This window comes from Bufo bufo, chromosome 10 (genome assembly GCF_905171765.1).
Source record: "Bufo bufo chromosome 10, aBufBuf1.1, whole genome shotgun sequence".
Lineage (NCBI taxonomy): Eukaryota > Metazoa > Chordata > Amphibia > Anura > Bufonidae > Bufo > Bufo bufo.
This window is the reverse complement of record NC_053398.1, coordinates 111,943,432-111,966,700: the sequence shown is the minus strand read 5'-3', so window position 1 is coordinate 111,966,700 and position 23,269 is coordinate 111,943,432. Positions and strand designations below refer to the sequence as shown.

The window sequence follows — 23,269 nt, the reverse complement described above, 5'->3', positions numbered from 1 at the left end:
TCAGCACCAGTAAGGGCCTTAATTTGGGTCGAGGATCGTCCAGTGTCTTGACGGACAGCCAATTGGATCCTCCGGCTGTCACGGCTGAGGATGGGGGAAACCCTCAGCCATGCGATGCCAGGAGATGGTAGGTCGCTACTTGGCCAGGACCACAGAATTAGGGAGCAGGTCACCTCCTAGCGCATCCCTAATCTGACCCTGACTCCTAGCTGCATGAGCCGACCTTGATGGTAGGAGGGCTCATGCTCCGGAACCTCGGATCCCTACTAACCCTCCGCAGATCCCTGAGCTAGGAGCTGGGTAGACAGCGCGTTCCTCCTGGACGCGGAGAAACAGGAGTCTAAAGTGGCCAAGCTGCAAGGAGATGGGGTACATAAACAGACCTATGGATATGGCAGGAGAACAACTCTAGTTCAAACCTACCTGCCACAGCCTTGCTGACTGGATCCCGTGCACACAAGCTGATGTCCAGACCATACATAAATGGACACAGCAAAGACACATACACACACAGGAACCCAGATCCATAGCTGCATTAAACATGAAAGGAAAGCAACATCAACTTAACATCACATATAACATTTATGACCACAAGGGTGGCCCTCACTGGCAGATGGTATAAGGGACCAGGAGGGTGCCTCCAGCTTACAAACAAGGCTGGAGTACCCCTCAGACATCAGGTCTCAACTGAGGCTATATAGCCCAAAGTGGCCACACCCACACAGTGGAAAGGGAATTAACCCTTCCAACACCAAGGAGGGAAGTGAAACCACTTAAAGAGAAAGTGCATACATAACTAAACCTCATACACAACAAACTGGGAAAGTGCACACATAAATATCACACCGCACCAGTTACCGCCGGCAACGGCATGCGTGGCAATCATGTCCTGGGAATCAGCCAGCAGGCCGAGACACTGCCACACACGCACACAATACTACACGTTGCCACGGGCAACCACAAGTGATGAAAGGTGTAACAGTGCACACCATACAAACCAAACCAGGAGCAACCGCATGCACTTGGCAGCAAGCTGCCTAGCAACCGCTCAGGATGCTATACCGCCAAACACAATCTTGTTGCCAGCGGCAACAAACAAGTAGCCCTCACCATGTAGTTGACAACTACCAAACCGCAGGCAACCACATGCGGGTCCAGAGTCACGACCATGGTCGTGACTCTGGCTCAGTGCTGGTGATATTTTTTTGGGTCTTCCACTTGACTTTTTTGCTCCATAAACCTCAGGATCATTTAAGAAATTCCAAATTACTGTCTTACTGCGTCCCACCTCAGCAGCGATGGCGCGCTGTGAGAGACCCTGCTTATTCAGTTCAACAACCCGACCACGTTCAAAAAGGGAGAGTTTTTCTGCCTTTGCCATCACAACGTGTGACTACCTGACAGAAAGTGACAATGAATCCACATCTTTGCACAGATTTGGCCTTTTAAAGGCATGTGGTCCTAAAATTTGGATCAGCTGAAAAACAGCCTGTTTCAGTTTATTCGTTGTTTTCATTAAATTGAATGCTCAAAAAATGTTTTGTCTCACTCTCATTTCTTCTTGTTGCATGTTGAAGCTCTACTTGGAACCTTGTTAAGATCCAACAATGTAAAATATGATTTTTTTGCCATTTTTCAAGTGGTCTTAAACTTTTGATCAGGACTGTATCAGGAAGTATTACTTTACTGAGAGAGTAGTGGATGCATGGAATAGCCTTCCTGCAGAAGTGATAGCTGCAAATACAGTGGAGGAGTTTAAGCATGCATGGGATAGGCATAAGGCCATCCTTCATATAAGATAGGGCCAGGGGCTATCCATAGTATTCAGTATATTGGGCAGACTAGATGGGCCGAATGGTTCTGATCTGCCGACACATTCTATGTTTCTGTGATTATTTCAGAGGGAGGTGCTGGGCAGTGAATTCGGCGTTCACAGGGTGTCTAGGATGCAGAAGCTGTGTGCCCTGGCTCGGGCTGACTGCAGTCTGGCTCCTGAAGGCTGGGCTGAGCTGACACTGCATCTGATTTGCAGCTGAACCGTCTCATGATGCTTGCGTGGGAAAGGAATCCTCTTCTCCAGCAGAACCTGGCGCAGGCCCCTGATAAAAAGCACAGTGGGAGGAGAAAGCCAGCGAGCTAACCCGTTATGACACTGACAACCCCGACTGCTGTCACACTGACGGGCAGCCTGTAACACTTCACGGCCTATCCCTGTGTCCTCGAGAGACCTGAGATAATTCCTTGTTCCTCGCCTTATTCCCACGTAGGTTGGGGAGACCTAGGCTCGTGTGCACTTGGACTTGGATCAATTTGGGGGAAGGGGGAAAGGGGGCAGAGCAAGTTCCGCAAGAAAAATTATACATGACATGAATACGAAATGACTGTGAGAAGATGATGGATTATGTATGCCCAACCGGGTTACAGCAAGTATCTGGCCCACACATATTGGAGGAATTTAATTTCCCAGTTTTACGTCTACTGAGTCATTGGCCGATTCTGTATGTCCCAGGAGTGGCCATAACCATGTTTTTCCACCGTACACCTCCTCCTCTCTATGGTCCCCTGGTATGGTGGCACAAGGCCTCCTCTCTATGGTCCCCTGGAATGGTGGCACAAGGCCTCCGTTGCATACATCACATATTGGTGAGTGTTCCTGTCAGGCTGCTCAGCCATGATGGCATATCATAGGTAGTGTTGATCGCGAATATTCTCTGAAAATTGTGTTTAGTTATTTACAACTCTTCCATTCAAAAGTATGGAGAGAGAGAGATGGGCGCATGCTCGCCCTGCACTTCATTAAGAAAAGAGACCCTAGCTAATGGCAATTATGGGGGTCACAGAGGTCAGACTCCCAGCTTTCTTACTTTTATGACCCCTCTGATTGATTGGTTCTAAAAGTGTAAAAAAGAAGAAATGGTTGTGGGGAAAATCCCTTTTGGTTCTGAAAAAAAATACAATTCTGGCTCCCTGAAGCCAGCACTAGGGGGAGCTAGCTGCATGCTGATTTATTATTGACTTCAATGGGAGTTGTATAATTTTATACCGCAAATTCTACAGCTATGTGAAAAAGCATTTTATCAGCTAGACCAAGCTAATGGAAAAATAGCTACATAAAAGACATTAAAGTAAGAGAAGTAATATGATTTGCGGGATTACACATAATGATGACTTATCCTCAGGATAGGTCTGAAACCTGGCACCCTCACCGATCAGCTGTTTTGTGCCGCCAAAGAGCCAGAAACTATACTGTGTATGGAGAACAGCGCCACAGATGGTATAGAGGCCATGCTGGGGTACTGCAGCTCAAGTGTAGTTTTTGGCACTGCAGTACACCAGTGCCACAAACTACACAGTGAACGGAGCCTTCTGCATCCGCCTCTTAAACTGCATAGTTTCAGGTGCCACTGATTAGTGAGGGTGCTGGGTGTCAGAGGCCACCAATCTGATATTGATGAGTAATCCTGAGGATAGGCCATCGATATCTGTAGCCTGGACATCCCTTATAACTTTTATAGACAAATGAAAATTCAGCTATCCCATATTATGCCAAGAGGAAATTGACTAAAGATATTTACTCAGAATGTACAGAAGGGGGAACCACATTATATAGTACACCGATCAGCCATAACACTAAACCACCTGCCTGAGACTGTGTAGGTGCGTCATGCCACCATCATAGCACCGATCTTACGAGACATCGACTCTAAAACCTTCTGCCTAAGACTGTGTACGTTCCTTGTACCACCATCATAGAACCAATATGCTGAGACATGGACTCTAAAACCACTTGCCTTAGACTGTAGGTTCCTCGTGTCACCATCCTAGCACCGATCTTATATTAATCTTAATCTAGATATTAATCCCTGTGGTATCTGGTACAGAGTCATCATCACCAGGTGCCTTGAGTCCTGAAAGTTGCAAGGTGCGGTCTCTATGAATCAGACTTTTCCGACACATCCCATAGATGCTCGATTGGGCTGAGATCTGGGAAGTTTGATGACCAAGTCAACACCTTGACCTCTTCATTACGTTCCTGAATAATTTTGGCAGAGGCATTACCCTACTAAAAGTAGTCACAGCCATTAGGGAATGCCGTTTCCAGGAAAGATACCCATCAAATCCACATAAAAGAATAAGCTGCAGTACCCCGATATGGCCACTACACGGAGGACGGAGCTGTCTGCTTGCAGCTTTGTTCACTGTGTTATTTCCAGGGGAGGCAGCTGCTAAGAACAGCTGATTGGTGGGGGTGTCAGCTCACCATGACACTGATGACCTAGTCCTAGTATCTAGAGCAGGGATGTCAAACTCATGGCCCGACAGCTGTTGAAAAACTACAACTACCACCATGCCTGGACATCCTACAGCTCTCAGAGCATGCTGGGAGCTGTAGTTTTGCAACGGCTGGAGGGCCATGAGTTTGACATCTGTGATCTAGAGCCTAGACAACCCCTTTAAGCTTCTCATCAATAAGTGCTACAGAAGCTCTTCTGTCAGATCGGATCAGACGGCCCAGCCATCTCTCCCCGCATGTTCTCACACTAACCAGTGCCCATGACAGTGCCCATAAAGTAGCCGGGGCCTGTAAAACAAAGACTATATATTTTTTTATTACGTAAAAAACCCACAATTTTTATGTCTCTGCACAGTTTTACTTTATGAACAAAGAGAAGGACCCCTCTACAGCTGAGGAATTAGAGGGAGTACCTTGTTCATCTTTGGGAGGAGGGTCTTTCTGCTTGCCCCCTCCCCCACCTGGTTGGATCTGTGGAAGGAACCATACTTACCTGCTCCCTGCTGCTGGGTTCCAGTTTCTTTGGTCCACCCAATGCTGCTGCCTGGCTCCTGGGTCCACCTGTCAACCTCCTGTTTGACGCGGGTCAGGTGGGACGCTACAGGCTGCAGCCAATGACTGGCCGCAGCAGTGAGGTGCTCCCCAATGTCACATTACTCGGTCACATGACGCATTTGGAACACATCACCGTTGCAGGCAGTCATTGGCTGCAGCGGTCACTTCACACGCATCAGACAAGAGGTTGACAGTGCAGGCGAGTATGCTTCCCTCAGCAGTAAGGCCCCCCTGAAGACGTATATCAGGTCTTTAAAGATGGCTCCCGCTCCACTCACACAGCAGACACCCAGGTCTAATGTTTACGATAGGAGATAATGCCGATTGCAGACATTTAACCCCTCAAAAGCCGTTGTCAAATGTGTACACAGCATCTGAGCGCTGAAAAGCCCGGAGCGCTGCGCTCCCAGGACTGGAACGGCTCCCCCACATGAAGATTGGGGGCAAGTTTGTTGGTTGTGAAAGGCCTATCACAGATATATTCTAATGTAAGCCTGCAGGGAGCAGCACTACACTGGAATATACTGAATTCAGTAACGCATTAAAGGGGTATTCTGGGTACATGAAAGGAGATTTCTTTACTGATGACGGTGGAGGTTTGACCAGTGCGGACACGGTCATCGATCACCTGACCTTGGCGCAGCTCAGCCCCATAGAAGTGAGTGGGACTGGGTGCAATACCAAGCACGGCCACTATACAATGTACAGTGCTCTGCTGATCGGCGGGGGTCCCGGGTGTCAGACCCCCACCGATTGGATACTGATGATCTATCCAGAGGATAAGTCATCGGTAAAAAAAAAAATTGCAAAACCCTTTTAAGTTAGACCCTATCCACAAGAGAGTTAAAAAAAATATTAAAAAATATTATATATAAAAATTCAAATCACCTTCCCCAGAATAAAAATAAGCAAAAAAATAATCCTCGGCATCGCCCCACATCCCAAACTATTAAAATATAAAGCGTATTTATCCCAAACTGTAAACATTTTAGCAGAAATTTTTTTTTTTTAAATAAATCGAAATATCCGTCCGATTCAATGTTTTTCATTGCTGCACCTCCCAAAAAAAAAAAAATTGATAAAGAAATTCTAAAAAAGTTGTACACACCCCAAAATGGAAAGAACTATTTTTTTTTTTTACCGTAAGCAAAACTATACAAACGCGGTCCTGCTGCGATCGCGCTGCTCCGGAGAACGACAGAAACAGGTCAATTTTACCGCATAGGGAATGGCGAAAATACAAAACCCATAAAAATATGGCAGAATTGTATTTTTTTTCCCCCCAATTCCGCTCCTTCCTTCCCACTACATCCTACGCAATAGTAAACGCACGGCTACGTGGATGGAAAAATAAAAGTTCGTTCTAGCTCTTGAAACCGCAAAAATTGCCATGTGAGGAAAGGGTTAAAGAGAACATTTTAGCAGGATAACCTCATGCACACGACTGGATGTTTTTTGCGGATCCACAAAATACGGATAAGCGCACGCAGCGCCCCCCGTCACATCTACAGTAAGCAGACGGCATTGTTCACGGCCTATAGAAATAGACGGGTCCTCATGTGATCACCCCAAAAATGTAGGCCTGAGAATACTGGCAGGGTTGATCCTGCTGCTTGGAGGGGAATTCCATTTTTTTTTTTAACTATCAGGTGGGGGTCCCCTGAGCGCCCTGGGCAGGGATTTGGACGGCACGTCGTCCATTGCTTGGGGTGGTCTCTGGAGGTCGCGGGCGGCCATTGGGTCGGGGTAGCCCCTGCTGCTGTGACAGCGGTAACCCCCGGCAGACACGTCCCGCCTCCTCCTCCTCCACGCACTCACTTCACCGAGCTGCGCACTTCTCTCAGATCAGCAGCCGGGGGCTCAGCCGGGCAGCCAATCAGCGGCCGGGAGACAGATATGCAAATGAGGCGGGGGAAGAGCTCACGCTCGCCGTAAGGGGTTGGAGTGGCCGCTTTATCACCATTGGGAAACTTGGCCTCATAGAGCTGCACCAGGGAGAGACCCCCTCCCTCCTCCTCATCATCGGTCCTTCCCCGGGGGGGGATCGATAACTGGGATCGATCCATCGGTGATCAGCTCTGGGGAGGGGGTCCCCGCCTACAACTCCACCCCGTTCGGTCGTGTCTCGGGCGGGATCCCGGGTAAGATCACATGTTGGCTGGGGGGGACTTGTAGTTGGGCGAGTGCCGGGCTGGTGGTGGGCATCACTTGGGCAGAGTTCACACTTGTGATGTGTTGGCAGGTGGACAGCGGGGGATCAGCATGGAGGTGGCATTGGGGGGGGGGGGGGGGATGGGGTGCTCCTCCTGGTGCCGGCACTGGGCATGTGGCCTCATGAGTCTCAGGTGTGGGCATCACGTGATCGTCTGGGGCCATGAGAGGGCACCACTGCCATGTGTGATGCCCCACCATGCTGTCCTGCCTGCTCCTCTCACCTGTGAGTTTGCCCTGTGGCAGAAGGTGTCTGCAGGTGCCCTGTGGCACTCCGATCCTCTGCCCGTGTGGAAGGGGCTCGATCTGGAGTGGTGCCCGCTGCCCATGTCTGTCCTGCGCCCAGACCTGTATGTGGCGGAGAGGTCACCATGCTGTGTCTGCATGTTACCCTGGCAGTGAGGCCTACAGCGTGGGCTGTGCCAGCTTCATGAACCAGTCATGGGTGTATGGTGCTGGTGCCCAGAAGAAGGGGGCGACCAGGCTCAGGAGGGGGGGGCGATCCCTTGGCATTCGTCTGTAAGTGGCGATTAGAAAAGCAATTGAAATCAAATTATATTAATGTTCTAGATCACATATAGTGATGCCCATATACCCACGCCTTAGACTTGTACGGTCGCATAGGGGTATGCCAGTATGCCCGCACCTTACAAGTGTTGTATGTTCTAGGTCACAGAGTGATGCCAGTATGCCCGTACCTTACAAATGTATGTATGTTCTAGATCAGAGTGATGCCAGTATGCCCACACCTTACAAGTGTTGTATGTTCTAGATCACAGAGTGATGCCAGTATGCCCACACCTTACAAGTGTTGTATGTTCTAGATCACAGAGTGATGCCAGTATGCCCGCACCTTACAAGTGTTGTATGTTCTAGATCACAGTGTGATGCCAGTATGCCCACACCTTACAAGTGTTGTATGTTCTAGGTCACAGAGTGATGCCAGTATGCCCGCACGTTACAAGTGTTGTATATCACATAGCGACAGTTGTATGTTCTAAATCAGGGATGCTCAAGCTGCGGCCCTCCATCTGTTGCAAAACTACAACTCCCAGCATGCCCTAATAGCTGTAGGCTTTTCGGGCATGCTGGGAGTTGTAGTTTTGGCACAGCTAGAGGGCTGCAGGTTGGGCATCCCTGTTCTAGATCACATAGAGACGGTCGTATACCCGCACCTTAGACGTGTTGTATGTTCTAGATCAGGCATGCCCAACCTGCGGCCCTCCAGCTGTTGCAAAACTACGACTCCCAGCATGCCCGAACAGCCTACAGCAGGGCATTGTGGGAGTTGTAGTTTTACACAGCAGTTTGAGCATCCCTGGTCTAGATCACGTAGAGATGCCGTGTACCTGCACCTTAGAGGTGTTGTATGTTCTAGATCACATACAGTGATGCCCGTATACCTGCACCCGTGACCAGTGCAGAGGGCATCACTCCAGGACACTTACCAGGATGGTCATTTTAACACTTTATTGCCTGGACTAAGCTGAGAGTTGGGTGTGCTGCTGACTGCTCTACTGCTTTGTACCCAAGCTTAGGATGGCAGCCACTGAAGATGGCTACGTGGTACACCCGGGCTGCTTACCTTCCGCGTGGTGCCACGTCATCTGGAGGAGCGACCAATCAGAATGGGAGACGTACCGATCAGCCATAACGTTACGGCACCTTCACACGCGGCAGCTTTCGTTGCAGAAATTTCTGCGCCTGAAAATCCATGCCGCTGATTATCTTGTGACAATGGCGCCAGTCCAGCGGTGGAATTAAAGGGGTTGTCCAAGATTTCTTGCAAAGGGCTGTCTGAAATTCCGGGAAAAAAACGCACACCTTTTAAATGTCCTGCCGCACCGACCCCCGCTGGACCCTTCGTTCACATGACCACTGCAGCCGATCAGTGGTGACAAGTGTATGAGCATCATGTGACCTCTGAGGCCAGCGGTTGGCTGCAGCGGACTTTTGAACTGTGAACAATGCAGGACCTCCGCATGCGCGGCGGAGGGACCCATGCGATTTTTTTCTTTATTTATTTTTCCTAATTTCGTAAAGTCCAGTGATTTTTGGCGCTTTTTAGAAACTCTTGGACAACCCCTTTAAGTAGTAAGTGATCAGTCAGTTCTTCCAGCTGGAAAGCGCCTCATAGAGATGAATGGAGCGGTGGCCACTCTATTCATATGGGGGGAGGGTGGGACGTGACTCCTAATCGTGGGGGTCCTAGCAGTCGGCCTCCCACTGATTGGAGGGATAAGGGGGTTTTCCAGGACTCAAATATTGCTGACCTTTCCTTTGGATAGCTCAACCGTATCCGATTGGTGGGCATCCAGCAGGACTACTCTAGGGGATGACAGCTGAGCTGCAGTAACCTGGCACGGCCACAACACTGTGTGTGGCGCTGTCTGCTTCACTGCGTTAGTTCCTATGACTGTGGAGGTGCTGCGCATCGGTCATGTGACGTCACCGGCCTCTTCGCGCAGGGGTGCCGGCGGTATTGATGACGTACCTTGAGGATAGGTCATCACTATCCATGTCCTGGAAACCCGTTTAAAGCTTGGCACACCCCCTTTAATGCCTAGGGATAGAAAGGTGTCCGGACAGCTTGCTGCTGTGGTATCCGTTCCTGGGAAAGCTGGGTGAGAAGAGAGAGGATTAGATGGTTATTATTACAGTTCTGCAGGGGTTAGCAGTGCACCCAGCGACGCCTAGAACTCTCCCAAAGGTGACGCTCCGGCATCATCTGCCTTGGTATAGGTGTGCCAATGTTACCTGATCTTCTTATTTTTGGCCCCATTCTGTTTCCCATGCAAAAACTTTGCATGCACTGACGGGAGCTGCAGTGTAAAGCATGGTGGAGCAGCTGATGAGACAGGAGACTCATTTCAGATGTTGCCGGCAGTGATGAAAGCTGTGCCGTAATAGATCACGGCTGAAATGTAGCCAGTGCCGAAGAAAATGCACAGGAGATAAGCGGCGCCCTCTCAGCTGATGCTCGGGGATCCTGTAACTGATGAGAGGGCTTCTAGAAGATGCCGTCCTCCTCCTTCTGCAGTTATGCCTGCCTGGCATCCATAGTGGCACTTTCTATAGGGGAAAAAATATTGGTTCTTGTTCACACAGTGTGTTTAAAAAATATAAAAAAAAACTCTGTCCCTTTAACGTACGATAGGAGGAGCCTCTCCTCAGACTTGAGCCATCACAGCAAGACGTGTTTAGGAGCAGGTGCTCACAGTAGTGTCATGACCTCTGTCTATAAGCGAAGCCGTCGTATGACAGATCCAGATGTTCCCCTGACGGATTCCATTGACTTTAATAGGGTTCATCGGCAAGAACAGGGCTGCAGGTGGAGATGATAAAATGAGAGAGCTGCTTAAAGGGGACCTCTAACCCCTCCTGCTCTCCCCCATGTAATAACAATTCTGAAGCGTCTGTTGTTCACTGTATGATGTGCCGTTCCTTTATTATTCCTGCTAGAAGTTCTGAATGAATTGCTAGCCGTTTGCAATGAAGGTCCAGATGGGTGTAACCGGTTGGGCGGCGTGTCCCTCCTCAGTATGAGGCCTGACTCCAGCATACCCGTTCATTTTAATGTGTGTATTCATATCCATGTTCTAGCACGGAAGCATGCCCTGTTTTTGTCCGTCCCTCACGCCCATTATAGTGTATGGGTCTGAGAAAAAACATGGCCCCAACGTGGAGGTCATCCACGTTTCATGGATCGTTGTTTGGAAATGCTCCACGAAATTAATTTTCCGCTGAGCATCGTCCGTTGAACACGAATGACACGCAGAGGGCAAAAAACGGACACACGGATGAATCACTGACCAATTTGTCACTGATGTCATCACAGACACGGACGTGCGACACTGGCAGCACTGATAGGATAATGTCAGACTGTGCAGGGACACGCTCCCCAACTGGTAACACCCATCTGGACCTTCTTTGCCAACGGTTAGTAATTCATTCAGAACTTCTAGCAGGAATAATAAAAGGAATGGCACATTACAGAGTCCTAAGAATAGATGCTCCGGGATTGTTATGGGGGATGATGGAGAAGTTACTAAACCAGAGCTGTCAGGTGAGGGGAGAGGTCCTCTTTAATGAATAATGACTTGTTCCCCCGGCGTTGGACGTGGACCAGATCTCCGCGCTCCCGTGACTCTGGATGTGTCGCCTACAACGAGACAAAGTGCTGGGGAGCACATTATACAGTGGATGTAAAAAATCTACACGCCCCTGGTAAAATGTCCGGTTTCTGTGAGACAAAGATAAATCATTTCAGAACCTTTTCCACCTTTAATGTGACCTGTAAACTGTACCACTCAATGGAAAAACAACCTGAAATCTTTTGGGTAGAGGGAAGAAAAAATATAAAAATAAAATAATATGGTTGCATAAGTGTGCACACCCTCAAACTAATACTTTGTTGAAGCACCTTTTGATTTTATTACAGCACACAGTCTTTTTGGGTATGAGTCTATCAGCATGGCACATTTTGACTTGGCAAGATTTGCCCACTCTTCTTTGCAAAAACACTCTAAATCTGTCAGATTGCGAGGGCATCTCCTGGGCACAGCCCTCTTCAGATCACCCCACAGATTTTAATCGGATTCAGGTCTGGGCTCTGGCTGAACTTTAATCTTCTTCTGGTGAAGCCATTCCTTTGTTGATTTGGATGTATGCTTTGGGTCGTTGTCATGCTGAAAGATGAAGTTCCTCTTCTTGTTTAGCTTTCTAGGAGAAGCCTGAAGGTTTTGTGCCAATATTGACTGGTATTTGGAACTGTTCATAATTCCCTCTAGCTTAAAGGGTTTCTACCACCAGAAATACTGTTTATGTAGCTGACTGATATAGCGATGCGCCAATGTCAGCACTACATAACAGTGTGTTTCTAACATTCACTCACTGCGCCAAAGACAGAAGTGAATGGCGCAGGCGCGGAATTTCACCAACGATGCAGGGAACAGTGGCATCAATCAAGAGGAGTGGGGCGGGCACAACACTGGACCTGGGCGGGATAATGGGTGAGTGAACGGAGCCTCTAGGTGCTGATTTTACGCCCACATAGCACCTAGAGGCTCATTAGCATATTATACAAGTGCTTTTTTAACAAACACGGCTGCAGGGACTAATGTTAGAAACATACTGTTATGTAGTGCCGACATTGGCGCATCGCTATATCAGTCCGCTACATAACAGTATTTCTGGTGGTAGAAACCCTTTAACTTAAGGTACTTTCACACTTGCGGCAGGCCGGATCAGACAGGCTGTTCAGCCTGTCGGATCCGTCCTTCCACTATTTCGCCAGACTGCCGCTCCGTCCCCATTGACTATAATGGGGACTGGGGCGAAGCTCCGGAGCGCAATACGGCAGTTCGCGGTGAGAGGCCGCCAGACTAAAAAGTCGGACATGCAGGTCTTTAAGTCCGGCGGCCTTTCGCCGTGCACTACCATGCTGCGCCGGAGCTCCGCCCCAGTCCCCATTATAGTCAATAGGGACGGAGCGGCGGCATGACGGAATAGCGGAAGGACGGGTCCGACAGGGTGAACAGCCTGTTGGATCCATCCTGCCGCAAGTGTGAAAGTACCTTAAGGCCCCAGTTCCAGCTGAGGAAAAACAGCCCCTTGGCATGATGCTGCCACCACCAGGCTTCACTGTGGGGATGGTGTTCTTCTGGTGATGTGCAGTGTTGTTTTTGCGCCAAACATCTTTTGGAATTATGGCCAAAAAGTTCAACCTTGGTTTCATCAGACCATAACACCTTTTCCCAAATGTTTTTGGGAAACTTCAGATGTGTTTGGATGTTTTTCTTGGTAAGAAAAGGCTTTCGTCTTGCCACTCTACCCCATAGCCCAGACATATGAAGAATACGGGAGATTGTTGTCACATGTACCACACAGCCAGAACTTGCCAGATATTCCTACAGCTCCTTTAATGTTGCTGTAGGCCTCTTGGTCGCCTCCCAGACCAGTTTTCTTCTCGTCTTTTCATCAATTTTGGAGGGACGTCCAGTTCTTGGTAATGTCACTGTTGTGCCATATTTTCTCCACTTGATGATGACGGTCTTCACTGTGTTCCATGGTATATCTAATGCCTTGGAAATTCTTTTGTCCCCTTCTCCTGACTGATACCTATTAACAATTAGATCCCTCTGATGCTTTGGAAGCTCTCTGTGGACCATGGCTTTTGCTGTGGGATGCGACTAAGAAAATTTCAGGAAAGACCAACTAGAGCAGCGGAACTTTATTTGGGGTTAATCAGAGGCACTTTAGATGATGGCAGGTGTATGCTGACTCCTATTTAACAGGATTGTGAATGTGATTGCTTAATTCTGAACACAGCTACATCCTCAGGTATAAGAGGGTGTGCACACTTATGCAACCACAGTATTATTTTTATTTTTTTCTTCCCTCCACCTAAAAGATTTCAGGTTGTTTTTCCATTGAGTTGTACAGTTTATAGGTCACATTAAAGGAGGAAAAAGTTCTGAAATGATTTATCTTTGTCTCACAGAAACCGGACATTTTTCCAGGGGCGTGTAGACTTTTTATATCCACTGTGTATAGTTCAGCGTAAGAGGAGGGGCAGAACACCGTCCGAATTAAAATTAATATATATTTTTTTTTAATGCCTTTCTAAAGTTCAGGGGGTACAGATGGGGGCCGGAGTTCTCCTTTAGGCTATCTGCAATCAGGCAGGGACTATCTTGCAGAAAACCCGCACAAATTTCCATGTGGATTTCTGTGCATTTCTGCCCCAAATCCGCACCAAAAAACCACACGTGTCAGGCTATTTTCGCACTTGCGGCAGTGTGATCCGACGGGCAGTTCAGTCGTTGGAACTGCCCGACGGATCCGCCGATCTGGATGTGACTGAATGCATTTGTGAGACGCATCCGGATGCGGATCCGTCTCACAAATGCATTGCAAGAACGGATCCGTCTCTCCGCTTGTCATTTTTACCGGTCTGCACAGGCCGGAAGGACAGATCCGACATTCCAGTATTCTGAATGCCGGATCCGGCACTAATACATTCCTATGGGGAAAAATGCCGGATCCGACATTCAGGCAAGTGTTCCGGAATTTTGGGCCGGAGATAAAACCGTAGCATGCTGCGGTATTATCTCCGTCCTGAAAAGTCAAAACCACTGAACTGAAGACGTCCTGAACGGATTGCTCTCCATTCAGAATGCACAAGGATATACCTGATCAGTTCTTTTCCGATATAGAGCCCCTGTGACGGCACTCTATGCCGGAAAAGAATAACGCTAGTGTGAAAGTACCCTCACTTGCGTTTTTTTTTTGGTGCAGATTTTCCATAGATCTCCGCCTTGCACCGAAAATAGTGAAATCCACACAAAGAATGAAACGAAAAAGCGAAGTCTCGGAGAGATATGTCTAATCTCATACCGTCTGCTGGTGCTGCACGAATCCGCTCCTCATCCGCAACATGTGCCGGTCGCCTAAGGGTCAATTCCCACACACAGGTTTTTTATCTATTTATTGCACTCCCATAGCGCTGACATATTCCGCAGCGCTGTACATTATCATGGCGCTGTCCACAATGGGGCTCACAATCTAAGGTCCCTATCAGTATGTCTTTGTGGTGTGGGAGGAAACGCACACAAACACAGGGAGAACATACAAACTCCATGTAGATGACGTCCTTGGGCAGATTCGACCCTGGGACCCCAGCACTGCAAGAGACCAGTGCTAGCCACCATTTTACTGGCGTTTTTCAGCATTATTGTATTTTTGGGGCGCTTTTTGGAGTTTTTGGTAAACCTGCGTCCCTCCAGCTGTTGCAAAACTAGAACTTCCAGCATACCCAGACAGCCTTCAGCAGGGCACAGTGGGAGTTGTAGTTTTACAACAGCTGGATGGTCGCATGTTGAGCATCCCTGGTCAATATGAAATGCAGGACGCACATGTTTTTTACTGCTGGTATTTATTTATTTTTATTTGGTGTTTTTTTGGTGTCTCTAGGGAAAAAAATAATTTGCACATAAATTTGCTCTGGATTTTTTATTTATTTTTTATGTGCGAAGGAAGCCTAAAGCCTCATGCAGACGTCCACGAGATACCGGGCTGGCATTGCAGGAGCGCATGGCGTCATAGCAACCAATGACGCCGTGTGCTCCTGCAATGCCAGTCTGCTGTCTCACGGACCGTGTTCCACGGACGTCTGCATGAGGCTTTAAAGGCGATTGTTCAGCCTAGGGGGCTTCCAATGTGTCCTCCAGTAAAAAATAAAAAGCCACGCAAGTCTCTGGTCCTGCCATGCCCACACCACGTCCCCGTTCACAGCTGCCTCCAGTCCCCTCAGGACCAGGTAATGGTTTGATCCCCTGACCACTGCAGCCAGCCACAGGCCACGGCGGACAGATGTCTTCTATCGGGCACACGTCGGGAGCATTGGGGTTGTCGGCTCCTAGCCTGGACAACTCCTTTAAATCTGATCGCAGAGGTTTAAAACCGTGCGCCCCCCCAATCAGCTATTCTGCAGTAGCTTTGGCGCTGGAAGTGCACAGCGCCGCCCATTGTGTCGTGGACGGAGCTGGTTACTGCAGCGCTGCTCCCCTTGAAGTGACTTGTTAATAGGGATGTCGTGGATGATGGTCATTGACACGAGATAATTATTGGCTGAAGTGGACAATCTAGAAAAGGGTTGGCCAACCTGCGGCTCTCCAGCGGTTTTAGAACTACAACGCCCAGCATGCCCAGATTGCCTACAGCTATCATCCTATGGCAGGGCATGGTGGGAGTTGTAGTTTTACAACAGCTTGAGAGCTGCAGGTTGAGCATCCCTGAACCAGATGGTTTCTCAGACCAAGTTCTTTCGCAGAGGGGACCAGTCGGTTGTCAGTTGTCAGGCATGATTTAAGATGGGGTAATAGGACAACAAGGTCTCCTGTCGGCCTTCTGACCCAGGACAGAAGAATTGTCTTGCAGGTGACGGAGGCAAAGATGGAGTTACACAGCTTCCTCCCCTGAGGTCTGGTCTGAAAACATGCCGACAGCTGGCGCTTCGGTTACAGGACCCCGTCCCTAGGGGCACTCTATTATTTTGAGGTTGCAAAACGGGGATTGCACATTGCACCGGATGTCGGCAGCGTTCTAGCAAGAAGCGGCAGTCCAGTCTTCATCTGTCACGCTCTGGTGGTTGTGTAACGCCCGGGGTTATCTGGGGAAAGGTGAACGTCCCGTCCTCCATCTTCAGAGCGTGTATGGTGTCAGGCTGATGGCCGTACGACCGCGCTGCTCTTATCCGCCTGGTACGAGGGGCAGCGGACAAAACCAAGTAGTCGTCGTGTGACCAGATGTTCAGTAAACTCATTTTAATCCGTAGCTGCTTTTCTGCAATGAGTCTTTCCTCTGTTATTCCTCCTAGAAATGTGTGAAGAATTACCAGTCCCTTGTGATTCAGGTGGATCGTTGGTGGCTGTGACGTGTTGACATGGCCGAACAGTATCTGCTTGCTTCAGTTTGTGTCAATAACCTGGTTTAACAGTGTACTCCCACCTTAGACCCCTGATAGATGCTGGTCCCATTGGCTGTTGTAACTGGTTATTTCAGAGGGGGAGATTAATGTAATACTACACTGGGGTACACACTGTATAGATCCCTAGGCACAGAGAATTAGAGGATTCATTTTTGGGATAAATTAGTATTGGATAAAACGCCTTAAAGGGCACAAGTCACCAGGATCAACCCTATTAAAGCAGGTGCGCTGACTGATGAGGTTGATCCTGCTGATCAAAATGATACATGTCTTGTAAAAATCACTTGTCGTGTTCCCAATAAAAAAAGGACTTGTACACTTTCTGCACACGAGGGGCCGTGTACACCGAGGGGCGGAGCCTAGCTCCTCAGGCCTGTCCACTCATTTGAATAAAGATTAAAATTAGTTTTTGCTCGGGAACGCCACAACCGATTTTCACAAGACAGGTGTCATTTTGATCAGCAGGATCGCCCCTACCAGGCAGCGTGCACTGTTTAATAGTGATGATCCTGCTGACCGGTGTTCTGTAAACAAGTTTTATAGACTTAGGATAGGTTGTCGATATGAGATCAGTGGAGGCGCCAGGTGGGCAGTCATGGCGCTGGAAACTGTACAGTGGATGGAAGGCTCCATCTATGGTGTAGTTTTTGGCATTGGCGCACTGCAGCTCAGCGCCAATTCACTCCAGTGGCTGCAGTACCCCGGCACCGTCACTACACAGTGGATGGGACCTCCTGCTTCTAACTCCATACACTGTATAGTGGTGGTGCCAGGACCCCCACCGATCCGATGGCCTATCCTGAGGGAAACCCTTTTAAAATAGAATGTGAAAAAATGAAAAACAGTATATTGTATTTCCTGCTTCTGGACATTTTTCACTAGATAAAAAGTTAAAGAAGCACTCCCACAAAAATGTTTCTTCTCTTACCTATTAGAAAGGTACATGATGTCATCTGTAGTGAAGGTAATTTTCTTACCAGTGACTGTATTTGTGAGTTATAACCTCCCTTCTGCTCCTCAGCTGTGTCATGTGACCAGCACTCTGACTTTCCAAATAGCACAGCATCTTATGTGTGGACAGGAAGCCAGTTTCTCTATGTGTTCCTAGGAGACCCTCAATGTCTGTGTCACAGGAATGAATAGAGAAGTAACGGACTTCCTGTACTGTGTCAGTTGAAGTCACATGACACAGCTGAGGAGCAGAAGGGAGGTTATAACTCACACTCACAGGTAACAAGATTACATTCACTACTGTTTCATCATGTACCTTTCTAACAGGTCACTGAAGAAATATTTTTGTAGGAGTGCTACTTTAACAAGTTTCAGTTCTAAATAATAAGACATTCCTAAATATAAAAAAAACAAAACACACAATTAAAAAAAATATATTTTAGCAACCAGCTTTCTAGAAGGGGCATTTTCCTCTGGCCATCCGTGTCCATGGGGTTAATGTCTATGAAGTGTTCATATGGGTGACCCACTGGCATGTGGAGTGCTCTATCTGGCTCCTGTGCAGACGTCGCCTCTTCTTGACGTCCCATGCTCTTCTTCCTTGCTGGACCGTGTGGGCTTAGGCTACTTTCACATTAGCGGTTACGTTTTCTGGTATTGAAATCCGTCATAGGGGCTCAATACCGGAAAAAAAAACGCTTCAGTTCTGTCCCCATTCATTGTCAACGGAGACAAAACTGAACAGAACGGAATGCTTCGAAATGCTTAGGCTACGTACTTTCACACTGGCGTTTTGGCTTACCGTTTGTGAGATCCGTTCAGGGCTCTCACAAGCGGTCCAAAACGGATCAGTTTTGGCCTAATGCGTTCTGAATGGAAAAGGATCCGCTCAGAATGCATCAGTTTGCCTCCGATCAGTCACCATTCCGCTCTGGAGGCGGACACTAAAACGCTGCCTGCAGTGACAAAACTGAGGCAAACGGATCCGTCCTGGCACACAATGTAAGTCAATGGGGGACGGATCCGTTTTCTCTGACGCAATCTGGCACCATAGAAAACGGATCCGTCCCCCATTGACTTTCACTGGTGTCCAAGACGGATCAGTCATGGTTATATAAGACGTAATACAACCGGATCCGTTCATGACGGATGCGTGCGGTTGTATTATTGTAACGGAAGCGTTTTTGCAGATCCATGACGGATCCGCAAAAAAACGCTAGTGTGAAAGCAGCCTTAGTTGCGTTCCCATATCGGAGAGCAAACCGCAGCCTGTTGTAGTTTGCTTTTCCGTCCTGGGATGCGGATCCGTCATGACCCCCAATGCAAGTCAATGGGGACGGATCCGTTTTCTCTGCCACAATCTGTGTTTTGCAGACCTCCAATACATATGTGGTCATGTGCTGTGGTTTTTCCAAAAATCTGCGCAGAAAAAAATGAGCATAATCCACAATTTGCTGGTATTGAGCTGTGGTTTTTCAGCGCAAAAATCTGTGCAGAAAAAACGTGCGTAATCCGCTTAATATGAAGGCACGCTTAGGCCTCATGCACACGACCGTTTTTTTTTGCGGTCCGCAAAACGGATTTCCGTTGTTCCGTGATCTGTGACCGTTTTTTCTTCCGTGGGTCTTCCTTGATTTTTGGAGGATCCACGGACATGAAAAGTGAAAAAAAAAACTAAGTCAAGTTTGCATTAAAAATGATAGGAAAAACGGACACGGATCACGGATGCGGATGACTATCTTGTGTGCATCCGTGATTTTTCACGGACCCACTGACTTGAATGGGTCCGTAAACCGTTGTCAGTGAAAAAAATAGGACAGGTCATATTTTTTTCACGGACTGGAAAAACGGATCACGGACGCGGAAGAAAAACGGTGCATTTTCCGATTTTTCCACGGACCCATTGAAAGTCAATGGGTCCGCGAAAAAAAACGGAACAACGGCCGCGGATGCACACAACGGTCGTGTGCATGAGGCCTGAGGTTGTGTCCACGTAGGACGTGGGTACATCGGAAAAGTCCACCGCGGATTCTGCTGCAGGTCTGCGTCCAAGACCGCAATACTTGGGTGTGGTCATTGGCGGAGAAATGGCTGCACTGCAAAAGGCGAAATCCGCCATAAATATCCGCTGCGTAAATTGACATCGATTTCACTTCTGCTCCACAGCTCAGTCACCGCCGTGGATTTTTTTTCGCCTCGGTGTGCATGTGCTGTAAAATGCAGCGGATTTTCTGCGGAACGCAGCCTGGGAAGATACCCTAATCAAAGGGGTTGTCTCATCTGAGACATTGGTGGCCCGTCACTGGGATAGGCCACCGATGTCGAATAGGTCCCCATGTCCAGAATGGGCTCCTGAAAGGGAAGGAGAGCATACTGTGCATGCGCTGCGCGCTCTCCATTCATTTCTATGGCAGTTCTGAGTTTGCAGATTAAAACTACATTGAAGCAAATGGAAGAAATCCGTAAATAAACTGCGAGATGGCGGGCGTGCTACTGACTTTACAAACCGGTCTACACGATCAAGTCCATATGTCCAAAATCTGCAGCACGCGGATGGGGATCGGAGATCCCACAGATATGTATTGTTTTATACCGCATCACAGATCCGCAAGAAATCTGCAACTTGTGAACTTAACCTTAGGCCGCCTGCGCACATGAAGATGTTTGATTCTCCGTGTAAATTTTGTTACCTCTACACGTTTTTTGCAGTTCAAGCATTGCTACAATGGATCCGCAAAACAAACGGATGCAACATGGACGTCACACGGATGTAATCCATTTTTTTTTTTTTTTGGGCGGATCCGTGTTTTGCGGACCACAGAATACATACGGTCATGTGCATGAGCCCTAATGCGGTGCGTTCCGCTCACATTGTGTTGTGGCCATCACACTGACTGCGTTTCATGGTCCGCACGCGCCTATGTGAAAGCAGCCTTGAAGGGGTTTTCTGAGTGTTTGATATTGATGGCGTATCCTCGGGACCCCTGGCACCCCCACCGATCCGCTGTTTGAAGAGACTGCAGCGCCCCTCGCAGCGTACTAAACACGGTGACGTGCATTGTATAGAGGCTGTGTTTGGTATTGCAGCCCAGGCCCATTCACTTGAATGGGACTGCCTAGGCCATGTGATGTCACGTTCATCGGCCACATGACCTAGGCGCAGCTCTGTACCATTCAAGTAAATGGCGCTGTGCTTGGTAGGCTGCGGCGCGTCAGACCCCACCAATCACATACTGATGACCTATCCTGAGGATGGGCCATCAATATAAAAAAAAGCTATGTGGCATGACAAAACTAAAAATGCTTTAGGCCTCTTGTTTGTTTTCATATAAATGGGTCCGCCAAAAAAAAAAAAAACGGAAGGTACTCAGTATGCCTTCCATTTCCGTTGTTCCGTTCAAAGATAGAACATGTCCTATTGTCTGCATAACAGACAAGGATAGAACTGTTCCGTTCCGCAAAAAACGGATTGCACACGGACGTCATCCGTATTTTTTTGCCGATCCATTTTTTGCGGGCCGCAAAATACTGAAAGAGCCATACGGTCGTGTAAAAGGGGCCTTATGGTGATTCCACATCCTATACATAATTATTTTTGTCACGCGTCATCCAATCAAAAGTTTAGTTTCATTTTTTCAAACTTGGCCGGAAAATCCTTGTCCTCCTCCTCCTCCTCCCCCGGGCCCTGATCTCCTCCCTCCCCGCGGAATCAGGAGCAGACGCCTTCTTCTAGCTGTCTGGATCAGCGGCAGATCCTAATGGCCTGGCCAGTCTCCGGATCTTTATCCTGCTCTGTTCGCTTCCTCCTTGCGGTGTTAATGTGCGCTCCATATGTTTCCTCCCTCCTTAAAGTGCACCAGCCAAGAAATCAATGACCCCCAGGCCGAGCTGTATGGCGGTACACGTAGTACAGGGCTACGAGGACACCTCTGTACCTACAGCAGAAAATCCTTTGGGTACGTAATCCGCGGTGTACGGAGAAGCAGGGAGGGGTTTGGTCAATTTCTAGTCCCTAAGATGACTCTATGGCGCTTCCTAATATAGTCCTCGTTCACATTCTGTCATTTTCTGTATTTCACAAAGTATGTCCCCTTTTGGCCAAATCTTTTGTCCTGTCCATAAAATGGCCGCCGATGGAGGGTCATGTGACCTGACCTCACTCGGTCTCCTCCATTCAGATACACTGCTCCTGCCATCTGCACTGTTGGGCGTTTAGTGCCGGTGCTTGGAGGGAGGGGGCTCAGTGATGTGTCTGGTCACCTGACCCTCCATTAGCGGCGGGATGTCCATGTGGACAGGACAAAAGATTTGGCCAAAAATACTTTTGAAGCCAGAATACTGGAGTGCAGGGCTTGAAAGTGTTTTTTTTGTTTTTTGTTTTTTTTTCTGGCATTTATTTTTCTCCACTTGCAGTATTTTATTTTTTATTTTTTTGGGGACCATGAAATTTTCTCATGTACTTTCATATAGGGGGAAAAAAAAAACTGCCGAACAAAGCTTAATGTACAAAAAAAACCTCCAAAAAACGCTTGTCGAACACCTAAATCATGAAAAAAAAAAAAAGCAAAAACATTTTCTGTGAAGGAAGCCATGGATTAGTAAATCTCCCCCTTGTTTGATTGCACTCTCCACGTCCAGATCTGCCTGTATACGGCCCTATATCCAGGTGTACATACCGCTACCATAGGGCAGACTGTATAGTGCCGCCATCCACAGCTGGCGGGGATTACCGCGGCGTTACAGTTTGTCTTCTGCTCTGTTATTTCTGAGACCTGTGATGCCGACCTAGCAGAGCTAACCCATCTGTCTGCGTCAGCGGTGAATGCCAATCAGCCTGGGGCTGGTCCGCCATGCTGGATCCTTACTATTTTCTAGTCATTTTTAAGTTTTCTTTTTTACAAAAACGTTGGTAAATTGAAAGAAACCCGCTATAGTTTATGCAAAAATATTGCAAATGACTAATTTAAAGCAAACCTACCAGGGTGATTTCTGCTGCCCTATATGATAGGTCTATAGGTTCCTCGGCTAATCTCGCACGGAGGAGCAGTCTGCCCGAGTTTCTCCTGTCCGGCATAGGCTACTTTCACACTAGCGTTTCTATTTTCCGGTATGGAAAACGCAAAACATTTCCATTTTGTCCCCATTCATTGTCAATGGGGACAAAACTGAACTGAACAGGACAGAATCCTCCAAAATGCATTCCGTTCCGTTCTTATACCGGAGATCAAACAGCAGCATGTTGCGGTTTTCTTTCAGTCATAGAATGCGGAGCAAAACGGATCCGTTTAATTCTGACACATTTGAAAACGGATCCGTCCCCCATTGACTTTCAGTGGAGTTTATGATGGATCTCTCTTGGCTATGTTACAGATAATACAACCGGATCCGTTCATAACGGATGCAGACGGTTGTATCATCGGTAACAGAAGCGCTTTTCCTGAACCGTGCCGGATCCAGCAAAAACGCTGGTGTGAAAGTCGCCTTAGCCGGATCCTGCCTTTCTCCGCCCGAGCTCTTGACTATAATAAGTTTCCAGCATTAGCGCTTGCAAAATACGGATGCGGTCGGTGTGCTGTCCACTTTTTTTTGCCTGCTTTTTCCAGACACGTATAGGACATGTTCTGTCTTTTTTGCGGACCGGACATATGAATGCGGGAAGCACATGTATCATCCGTTTGCTTTCCACATCCGTACTGTATGTCCGTTCTGCGAAAACACTATGGAGGAGATATATTTTAAGACTGGCGCATCCATCTGCCAGTCTTGAT

The 23,269-nt window shown here is 48.1% G+C and overlaps 1 protein-coding gene across 3 annotated transcripts in view; it reads left to right on the top strand.

Annotated features, from left to right (window-relative positions):
- Positions 1-6,767: 6,767 nt before the first annotated feature.
- Positions 6,768-23,269, top strand: part of CHD9 (chromodomain helicase DNA binding protein 9) — a 144,047-nt gene continuing 127,545 nt past the window's right edge. For all 3 annotated transcript variants that reach the window (XM_040409718.1, XM_040409722.1, XM_040409719.1), the window contains exon 1: positions 6,768-6,990. The gene's annotated coding sequence lies outside the window, so the exon portion shown is untranslated. The remainder of the gene's footprint in view (positions 6,991-23,269) is intronic.